The 11,845-nt window shown below is 44.9% G+C and overlaps 1 protein-coding gene across 12 annotated transcripts in view; it reads right to left on the reverse strand.

Annotated features, from left to right (window-relative positions):
- The window catches only part of FGGY (FGGY carbohydrate kinase domain containing), a 425,441-nt gene that overhangs the window by 213,564 nt on the left and 200,032 nt on the right, over positions 1-11,845 (reverse strand). The window lies entirely within an intron of this gene.

Raw genomic sequence — 11,845 nt, forward strand, 5'->3', positions numbered from 1 at the left:
GTGGGAACACGTGTCTTGCCACCAACAAAATGAGAGTAGAACATTTAGAAGTGTGGGCACAGAATTCCTTAAGGGCTCCCGGAGAATTCCCACCGGCTCAGACTACAGTGAATGCGGGTGAACTATGCGCACTCTCTGTTTGGACATGAAGCAAGGGACGAGATAACAATGTGAAGAGAAAGGAGTCGAGATAAAATTCCCTGCACAAAAGACAGTGGCAGAGATGAGAGGAGGTAGGAGACAGCGAAAAGTAGCACTGCCTGGTCTCAGACCCAGTGGATGGGGAACAATCACCTTGAGAGGGAGAAGTCAGAGATGGGGAACACGGTTTCCCTTCCAGCCACAATTCTGCAGGTTGGGTGAAGAGTTGTTAACAGTGCAGTTGTTAACAGTGGAGTGGGCTTGCCCTGGCAGGGAGTGGGTCTTTCCTGAATCCCCAGAGCCTGGAAAAATATATGCCTGCTTAATTCTATTGACGTGAGCTTTTGCTTTAAGCTTCAAATGAGACGGTATCTTTTTTTTACTGGTCTTACTGTTCTTTTGGAGTATCATCCACTGGTATTAAAAATCATAGCTGCACTCCCAAAGGCAAACTCTTGCTGTAGGACACTTGACATAGTTTTCATATGACAATCAGTGCTGAGGAAGCTATTTGAATAGATAGGGTTGATCCAACTTAATTTTAGCATCCCAACTCCTTGGCTTGGAATTCAAGGACTTTTACAACGGAGTTTCTGACCGGGAAGAGCTAACACTGGATGGGCACTCACCATGTGTCAAGAGAAGGCCTCTATGCAACCACCCAAGGAGCCGCCATATGATTCGCATTCACAGAAGAGAAGGCTGAGACACAGGGAAGTGGTCTGCTAATAAGTGGCAACCTGGGACCTCCAGAGTCCACACCCTGCCGCACGGCTTCTGTCTTCCCCACTAGGTGCTGGACTCCTCCAGACAAAGGACTGAGTCCTCAGCACCTTGATATGCCCCATGCCCAGTGCAATAACTGAGACCAAGGGTGGGCCTAACATATATTTGCTCATCGAATTCGTCTCTACCTTCTTTCTTATACCATGGAATGTTCTCTCACTTCACTGAGGTCTGTGTCCCCAAATGTCGTCTCTTTGGACTCAACTTTTCAGAACTCTCTGTACTGGTAGCAACTCCTGACACTTTCCATTGTTTCGTATAAACCTTTCCTTCATAACACTTCGCAATGCCTGATACATACACATGCATGCCTATACACACACACACACACACACACACACACACACTCAAAGTAAACACACATATAAGGAGACACATGCATACACATGAGTACTTGTACACATACACTTACATATATGCAAACATACACCTATTCACAAGGCACACTTATGAACACATGCATAAGCACGCACATGTACGCATATGTACAATACATGTGCACAGATGTGTGATACACGTGCATGTATATGAACACATGTGTGTGCAGAGATATGCATACATGCAGCACATACAAACACACCCATGTATGTTTATATGGTGGTTTATGAACTCCCCCAAAAGAATAAAAGCTGTATGAGAGTAGGACCTTGTTTTTGTTCGCCCCTATATCCAATACACCTACAACAAGCCCTCACACATAAAAGAAGGATGTCACATATTTGTTAAATAATGGAATGGAGGCGCCTGGGCGGCTCCGTTGGTTAAGTGTCCGAGTCTTGATTTTGGCTCAGATCAAGATCTCACGGTTCGTGGGATCCAGCCCTACGTCTGGCTCTGCACTGAAAGCATGGAGCCTGCTTGGGATTCTGTCTCCCTCCCTGTTTGCCCCTCCTCTACTCACTCCTGCATGCATGCTCCTTCTCAAATAAATAAATAAAACTTTAAAAAAAAAATAAAAGAATCTTTAAATTTCTCTTGCCTGCTGCTATCATTCATAACGTGAATCTGTTGAGGTCACATTAATCACAGATAAATATACATAGCCCCAGCAGGCATTGTTCTAAGTACTTTATAGATAATGGGTCATTTATTCTGAAAACAACTCTGTGAGGTAGGTACTATTATTTCCATTTCATAGATGGGGAAACTGAGGCACAGAGTGTCAGGTGACTTCCCGAGGTGACAAAAAAAGCAAGTGGAACCAGGATTTGAATCAGCTATGTGTTCTTAACTACTATACTGGGTTTCCTCCATATCTTTGATTTTCATGGTTTTCAGAGGCCAAATTCTTACATCAGAGTCATAGTACACAGCATAATAAGGACCAAGTTATGGAAAGCTGGAGTGGGAGCCATGTTGTGAACTGATATAACTGGAGACTACTGCGATTTTTTCTATATTCCAAAAACTTTCCTTTCTTAGTTTTCTTCCAGACATCTACACTGGCTGCACAGTGCCATGAGACAAACCTCAAGATCCCCGGTGTGAGGAAATCAAAGACTTTTCCTCCCTGCTCTTCATAATAACTTATACGAATGGATGGTTAAGAGAAAACTGGAATGAGGAAATTAACCAGACCTATGGACCAATGATAAGGAAGCAACCAGCAGCGAGATGCAAGGCTGCCGCTGAGGGGTGATGGCTGGAGATGTGCATTTCCTCCCCAGCAGCTGCCGATGAGCAAGCCCTAAAGTAAACAGTGGTGCTCAGAAATGTTCCATTGATGTGGAGCACCGGGTGTTCAGTCCCTGTGCCATGAAAAACAGTGGACCCTCGGGGTAAGCCTACTCTTGCCCCAGTGACGCAAGTGATTAGACTCTGGGCCCCCAAACACTTTTCTAGCAATCTTCTGCCTTAGAATTTGGACTGTCCTCCTAACAGGTGGTTGGCAGGATCAGAACCTGGCTCTGGCTCTTCAGTGTGATCTTGTTTTGTTCCCAAGCCCAGCAAAGGAAACCAGCAACTTCTCTTTTCAGTCATATATGAGTACGTGGGATGAACAAACGGTAGCTTCCGAAAACCAGATAAACTCCTGAAGCTAATGAGTCGGTAAAGATCTGCTCGTCTTCGGGGGCTCTGAGCACAGGAACTCTTGCTGGGTCATGACATTCTGCTCTATTTACTAGGTAGTACTTGTTTGATGCAAAGACTGCACCAAGCCAATGTGAAGTCATGGGAAAAAACCCACAGATCAGGGTTTGAGTCTCAGATCCAACCCTTCCGATCCTGTAACCTTAGGCAAATCCCTTCTTTCCAAGTGACCATTTGCTCAATGATTAAAGGAGGTAAAAATACCAGGTGGTAGTTTGAAACTGGAAAGTCACCACACAGACGAAATTCATACCAACATTAATTTTAACACGAATCACCAAAACTAACCAGCAAAACTGATCAACAATATTCATATGCCCTTTAATATTACTGATCCCTCCATGATGCAGTCAAAAAATGGCTAGGCTGCTCCTATAAGCCTGGTCTTATTCCCCATGACTGATGGAGCCCTAGAAACCTGTGCAGCTTTAAGTATTCATTATGAAGTCATTTCCCTACTCTGGGCCTCGACTTTCTCAACCACAAAATGGATCCAGAAACACACCTGTCTGGAAGAATGTGAAACAGAAGCTCTATCTTTTGTTATAGATACATATGTTGGCGTGAGTGTAGGCTCACATAAGGAAGCCAGGGCAGGTAGGAGAAAGCTCACAGTCCAAGAAAGCCTTGGACCTAGAACCCTACTCCATCATTTGTTAAAATGTCACCTTGAGCAAGTTATTGCACTTTGATTTCCCGATGCTATATTTGGAAAACAATGGCAGCTCCCTGCAAGGCTGGGATGTGATGGCAAAACAAAGCAACCTGCTCATAGGTGGCTTAGAACAAGTTTACTTATTTAACAGTCACCGGTAGCACGGACAGTAGCATTACGTGGGATACAACATATAAGATGGAATACACACATATACCACAATACATATACATGAGTATAGCCAAGCATATGTATACACATGCAATGCGGACACAACTGTATATGTATATGTACACATAACACACATAAACCGGGCGAATATGCCCATTCTTTTCCTGGCCTGGTTAAGTCTGGTTTTACTCCCTACAAATGATACAGTCCCTGACACCTGGAATCATTCCCTTTTCCTAATTTGGAGACTGTGTGGCCAAACAGGGCAAGAGGCACTGGCAGATGAATTAGGAGGCCCAATTTCTAACCTCAACTCTGACGGTAACTTGTCGGGGTAACCTTGGATGACTCACTGATTTTCTGGGCTTCCGTTTGCTCATCTGCAAATTGAAGAATTTGATGTAGAGGATCTCTGAGTAACCTTTCAGCTCAAAGCCTATATAATCACCCATTATCCAGAGGAGTGTGGACGTCAAAGTAAAGACGTTACCATTTCAGCACAGGCTGACGGCTGTACCTCCTGAGTTGCGAGGCACAAGGTGGGTAGGATGGGCTGAGCTGGCTGTGGCCCCAAGGCCCCATAATCCCCCTCACTTTCTGACCATGGAGGAAAAGGCTGGTCTCCCAGCTAAGACCAGTGCTTCGCAGTCCAGAGGAACACAGCGCTCCAAGAGAGCCTCGAGGCCTGGGGACAGGAAACCCAAAACTACTATCCCCCCCTCTTTCCCCTCTGCCCCTCATTGTGGCTCCTGCAGCTGCTAAGGTCCGAGGCAGCAGTGGTTCTCATTAACCCAAACCTCAGCTTAAAACAATAAACTCGAACTCATATTACCAACTTCCTCCTCCATCCTCTGATTCACATCCAGGAACTCCCAGAGCTGCCCCTGCTCTGTGTGCTCAATGACACTGCTTTTCTCCTTCCAGATTCCCCAGCATGACTGTATCTGCTCATCCTTCCCCCTCCATGTCTTACAGACGGGCTGCCTCTCTGGATCCACCTGGATATGCTCCCTCCTGCCTGGCTCTGGGCCCGAGCCTGGGCCTGGCTCCTCAACAGCGCTGGTTTGGTCTGATTTGTCTACTTGGCAGACGCACATCACCACTGCTTCTGACCCTGTGTGCCCAGTGCCGACTCGTCCCGCAGGCTGTCACCTCTGGGTACCGGGAGACACCTTCTGCCTCATAACCAGCTTCCCGGGTCCTGCCTGATGTTCAGACTCAGAATCCACGGTGCGGTAGGGCCTGGGAATAGGTTTGTTTGTTTTCTAAAGATTCCCCACTCAGATTTAGCCATCTCTGTTTAACTTTTCAAAATCCTCTCAGTTCTTATAGTAATCAATTCACTGATTTACTGAGGACTGACTGACTGACACTGTGGGTCCTATACCAGATGACGGGCATTGGAAGGTGCGTGTGATTTGGTGAGAAATCTGAAATAGATGCAAAGTGTTGCAGATGGGGAGGGATTCAGTTTTCCTAAGAGTGGGGTTAACCTTGGAGAAGTCTCTATGGGGGAAATAACGTTAAGGTTGAGTGCTGTCGCCTAAATGGGACCGCCCAGGTGGCGAGGAGACCACCCCATACAGAGCCAACAGCAGGAGGAAAAAAGGCAAGGAGGCAGAACGTGCATGATGTGTGGAAAGAGGGTGGGTGGCTGGTGTGGCTTGTCTCTCAGTAAGACGGATGGGGTAGCAGTCACCTTGTACCCCGTGCTCTTCACTCTTCACCTCTGTTTTCTTACCTCATAGCTATTTTCACTTACGAGTTAACTGCACAAAATACATGTTGACAAACTACTAATATATCAGCAAAACCCTGACTCGGGGCTGCATTTTGGCTTCCACGGAAGTGAGCTAGTGAAGAGAAATAACACCACTGAGGGTGTTTCAGTCTAGAGCAGGCCTCTCATCCTCTGCCCGACTGACCGGAGACCCACGGCGGGTCATTCTTTGTTGTGAGGCCGTCCTGAGTATCATAGGATGTTCAGCCACATTCCCGGTCTCCACGTGCCAGTCTGACAACCAAAATCTATCTCTAGACATGGCCCAGTGTCCCCTGGGGTAGGGGTAGGGTTAAAATCATCCCTGGTTGAGAAGCACCGGCGTAGAGAAACAGGAGAGCTTTCAGACTCAGACTCAAGCTCAAATCTCGCCAGGACACAAGTTACGTGATTATGGAAATGTTCTGCTTAGAACTGGAATTTCTTCATGTACAAGACGGGAAATAACCTCTACCTAGTAGGATTATTGGGAGGGACAAGAGAGAAAGTAGGTAAAGGCAAAGGGTCAGGCCAGAGTATTTAGCACAGAGAAGGCAGTAAAAATGGTCAAAATAGTAGAGGTACTGATAAGAGTAGTGGTTCCAATATATATATATTTTTTAAATTAACAATGCTGATGTTGTCACTGCTGGTGTTATGAGGAATAAAGCCTAAGTGAAGTTAAAAAGACACAATGAATAAATAAGTTCTACTTTGCCGAGAAGCCATAATAGGGCAAGAAATGTTATGATTCCATTAGCAGACACCACATCCTCTAGGAATCCTTTTACGGTTCTTCTAGTCTCAATTCGAGGTATAATCTACATTCTTCTGAGGCTCTCCACACTTGGTACATATAACTATCATTGTTTATTTAATGTTTATTTTCTCTACTAGACCACAGATTCCCAGAGGTCCAATTCTCTCTCATATCCACCCGATGCTCCCATCAACTAGCAGTTGGTCATCAATAAAAATTTATTAAAATACTTTTTTTTAATATTGGTTATTTGCTCAAATGGCATTTTTAAGGGTCAAATTCAAAGGATCCCCTTTTAATAGATACACCATTCCATATAGCACAGTAATTAGAAGGTGAGCTCTAGGGGGTGCCTAGGAGGCTCGGTTGGTTAAGCATCCAACTCTTGATTTTGACTCAGGTCATGATCTCACAGTTGATGAGACTGAGCCCTGCACTGGGCTCTGTACTAAAAGCACGAAGCCTGCTTGGGATTCTCTCTCCTTCTCTCTCTCTGCCCCTCCCCGGCTCATGCTCGGTCTGTCTCTCTCTCACAAAATAAATACACTTTAAAACGAAAAGAATGTGAGCTCTGGAATCAGAAGGAGTAGATTTAAATGATTTACCACTTATTGTGTGGCTCTGGGTAAGTCAGGTAGTCTCTGTGAGCCTCACTGTTTTACTTGATAAATGGGAACACGATAGTAGTGTATATATATAAAGTGGCTTTGAGAATCAGTGCTGCTTCTGGACCACTGACAATGGCATATTCTAGCTCACTGGAATAAACTAGAACTGCTACAGGAGGGCATGCATCAGAAGCTCTTTTTGTAAGGCTAGGTGAACCAATTCTTCTGCTATTGAAAAAAAGCAAGAATGGAAGAAAGGGAAGGAAGGAAGGAGGGAGGGAGGGAGGGAGGGAGGGAGGGATTCAAATGTCCTCATTTTGGTTTGACTCTGCAACTCCGATGAACAATTTATGCCAACTCAACACCTGGCAAAAAATCCAGTATCTGGAAACAAAGAGCAATGCTAAACCTAGGCACAGAGTCTGCTAACATGATGGGACACAAATGATACCAATTTCCACAGGGAGCGCTCAAAACTCTCTTGCTTCATGGAGAACTGAGCCTGGTACGCCTGCCGCGTAGGGATAATTGCCTCTGTAATGAGAATAGGCACAGAGTCTGCTAACATGATGGGACACAAATGATACCAATTTCCACAGGGAGCGCTCAAAACTCTCTTGCTTCATGGAGAACTGAGCCTGGTACGCCTGCCGCGTAGGGATAATTGCCTCTGTAATGAGAAGTTATGCTCTCTCTCAGTTGTAACATCCATCCCTCAGGGAGGAAAAAACACTCATTTATTCACTCAGTCATTCACTAAACATGCATGTGTTAGGGGTCCTCCATATGCAAAGCACTGTGCGGGTTGCTGGGATATATGGATGAAGTGACACAGTATTTTCTCTCAAAGAGCTTACAACTGGTGAATGAGAGCAAGCTGTACACACAAAACTGGGTGACACATGCAGTAAAATGGAAGCAAGTCCAAGATACACAGGGGAAGAGGAAGGAATGCTTAAGTCAGCTAGAGGGAGTCAGGGAAGGCTCCTAGAGGAGGTGAATCAACCGGATTCAAGATCTGAGGGATAATCAGAAGTTTGTGTGATACACAGAACAACTGAGAGAAGGGAGCCTGAGACAGAAATCGGCTTGTTATTGCCTTTCAGGACAGCTGGGGTGCTGGAGCCAAGAACAGACCTGGAACAAAGTTAATACTATTTTTATAAGCTAGAAAAATATCAGCAGCAGGAGCCCTGGCCAGAACCACCCCCGCAAAGAGCAAACAAAGCTAGTCCTATCTTCTGGCTGTCTGCTGCAGAACTTACTAACCAGCACCTTAAGAACAAAATGTTCTTTAATCTTTGATTTTTATTCCCACAAAGTCCTTCCTCCTCTTTTTCCAGAACTGGAAAAAGCAGGGGTTGAATGTTACTTGCCTCTTTGATCTTCATCCTCCTGTCCCAGGCTCCCTTGAGAATGAGAGCCCAGGGAGATTTCTCCAAAGCAGAGGGCTGACCCCTCCTATCAGTCAGAACGGAGGGTCCAAGGTAGGTCATGCCGGGTCAGCCCGTGAAGGGGCCATAACTGTCGAAGCCTGTTTGAGGGAGGCTTGGATGGCCTCCAATTCTGACCTCCAAAGCTGAATTCTTAACCTGACATTCAGCAACCTCTTAACATGGAGTTCATTTACCCATTTCTTGAGACTGCTTCTGATCTCAACCTGTACAAGATCGAAAGCATTGAATCCTGCATTCTGTTCCCAAGTGCCGGGCAAGGAGAATCAGGGCACATTCAGGGAAGACTGACAGAATCCAGAAGTCTGAGGTTCTTCTCCAACTGCCTGTCCAAAAAGAAGACCACTGTCCTGGTACACACCTTACTACAACAGTAACTCAGAGAACTTCCAGTTTAAAAGCTTTTACTTTGGTCAGGCGTTGTGATTTCAGAGTGAGAAAACCAAAGAGAGGAGCCTCATTATTATGTGCCTACTATGTGCCAGCTGCTTTACCTTCGCTGCTTTTCTGCTTTACCAATGCTCTTAACAACCCTGGTGGGGGGGGGGCGGTGGGGGGGGGGGTGCATTGCTATCTCTTATTGCAGAAGAGGAAACACAGGAGTGAAGAGAGAGAGAGAATATTTGGCCCAAGGTACACAGGTAGAGGGAGTAAGAATTTAAACTCACATCTTCAGACTCCACATTCAGTTCCCTTATTAGAGCATCATAACAACAGTGGTCTCCAACCAGTATTGTTAAGCAATAAACACGCAGGTCGGGAAAGAAAAGCCAGAATTTTCTCTTCGGAAGGAGTGGCACTCTGTCTGCTCTGTTCACACTATAACCCCCAGCGACTAGACCAGTAATTGGCAGGTTTGCAGGTACTCAGTATGTCTCTTTAGTGACTAGGCAGCTGGGTGCATCAATGACCTTCTCAAGACTCTCAGGCCTGCACAGGGCACCGGCAGGGTGAGAAACAAGAGGCAACGTTTGCTTCCAGGCCTCCTCTCTTCACCAGACATCCTAATTCTGTCATGACTGTAAGAGGAGAGGAGGACGCATAAGAAAGTATACGAAGGATAAAACTTGGTCAAAATTATGATCTTGACTGTCTTGCAGTTGCTGAGAAGCCCCCCTTCCTGTGCCCTTCCAGCCACCACCAGCCCCTAAGCTCAGCCCTTAAAGAATCCAAGGCCCTTATTCTACCTTTCCACGTAAAGAGCTTACTTTTGGAAAACATAAGGGAAACTCATTAACTGAAGAGTATTAAAAGGATCAAAAAGCCTGAGTTAAAGCTTCGAAGGGTAAAATTCCCGTCACAGAACCATCTCTGATTTAGGAAAAGAGGGAGGTCCCTCTAATGGCCTGGATTCCTCCCCGTGGAGCTCCCACACTTTGAGTGTCTACAAATAGCAGGTACCATATGGGGCACAGCAAGTGCTGGGCAGCAGTGAAAAAGGGTGCTTTGGTTCGTCCCTTAGGGAGGTCTGGGGATCTGACAAGGAAACTGGAGTCCTGAAGCCCCTGCAAGGTGCAGGCTTTCTTTCAGCAGGCAGTGGTCCAAGCCAAGTCCTTATCACCTGGCTGGGGGTGGATGGTTGAAACGAATTGAAAAAGCATGATAATTGAAAAAGCACGATGGAGAAAGCTTCCCTGGCCTCAAACATAACACAGGATGTCAGGATTACAAGGGGACAGGAAAACTCCCTATCTATGTAGATCCCGAGTTCTTTCTGTGCCTGCTCAAAATCATGCCACTCCCATCAAAAGAACACACTGAAAAGGGAGAGAAACACCCTTTCCTACACTCAGTATTACCTGCCTGCCATTCCACCGACCCACAGGTACTACTGGCTGCTTATAATTTCTCAGGCATTGTGTTAGATCCTGGACACATAAAAGCGAACAAGGCAGACACATTCATAAACTGATAAGCACTACCCTGCTCCGGAAGTCCATGGACTACGTAGAAGAATTAGATACTGCTTGTTATCCTGTTGCATAAGGAAACATTAACTTCCACTCTACAGGTTAAGGCCATTTCACCTTATTCTTGCCTTAATATGACTGTATTCATTTAATAAATTTATCAAGCACTTATAGGAGCCTGATCCAGGGCTCAGCATAGGTGATACAAGAATAATAATATAATGCCCTCAAGGAGCTCAGAGTCGACTGGAAAAGACAAGCAGATAAATGAGTAATTACAACCCAGTGTGATTATTTCTCTGTTAGGGATAGATAAAAGTGTTGAAAGAAGTACAACTCTGGAGAATCTTACAATAAATCTGAGTGTTCCATGGAAGGTTATGCAAAGAACAAAGCGTCTGCTATGAGTCTTCAATTTCAAGTAGACATTAGGCAGTGGGAGAAGGAGAGGACCAATAAACCAATCTGGGAAGAGAAATACACATGCATTTATACAAACTGGATTCTGGGAGCACAAGTCCATTTAAGTATTTGAAAGATAACTCTTGGTTCTAACACAAAGTATGGACTAGAATATATTTCAAAACTCCTTTGACTATGATCCAAGGTAAGAAATTCATTTTCTTCATGGTCCAGTGTCCACGTTCACTACACATAAAATATAAACATAAGTCCCATAAAAACAGTGTTGACCCTTACTATGTGAGATGTACTCTGATGTTTTCTACTCCAGTTGATTCTACTCTGAAAATCCAATGGTCATGACCTACCGAATTGATAGCATGAAGTCTTAGCCATAATTAAAAAAACAAAAACACTGTTAGAAAGAAAGTCTAGGGAAAAATATGACTATAGTGGAAGTGAGAGAGATTGAGAATTGAAGAGGAGAGAGGAGAGAGGAGAAACGAGAGAGGAGAGGAGAGGAGAGGAGAGGAGAGGAGAGGAGAGGAGAGAAGAGGAGAGGAGAGGAGAGGAAAAAGAAAAAAGAAAAGAGAAAAGAAAAGGAAAGAAAAGAAAAGGAAAGAAAAGAAAAGAAAAGAATAGAAAAGAAAAGAAAAAAGAAAGAGACAAGAGGGAAGGGGGGGAAGGGAAGGGAAAGAGAAGGGGAAGGGAGGAAGGAAAACTGTAATAAGGATGAAGAAAGGGGTAAGAGTCATCAACACCTTCCTGTAGTCCTTGTCTCACTGCCCGCCTTCCTACTAAAACTTATGGAGAAGACACACTGGTTTGGCTTAGTTTTAAATTCACCGTCCCCAAGCACCATGTCTAGGACACATTTAAGTGTTCAATGGGCCTTTGAAATAATAAACGCCTGAATGCCAGATGTGAGAATTATTTAGGAGATAAAATCAAGACTGCACCCACCTAACTGGATATAGAATATAAACCAAAGTATGAAAATAAATCCATTAGACTTGTGAGGGTTTCAGAGTACCTTTAGAACAAACTGTACAGGTAAGTGTACCACCATCATACGTGCTAGCTGAAGCGCACACATCTCTTTCAAATT

The sequence above is a fragment of the Panthera onca genome, chromosome C1 (genome assembly GCF_046562875.1).
Source record: "Panthera onca isolate mPanOnc1 chromosome C1, mPanOnc1 haplotype 2, whole genome shotgun sequence".
Classification (NCBI taxonomy): Eukaryota; Metazoa; Chordata; class Mammalia; order Carnivora; family Felidae; genus Panthera; species Panthera onca.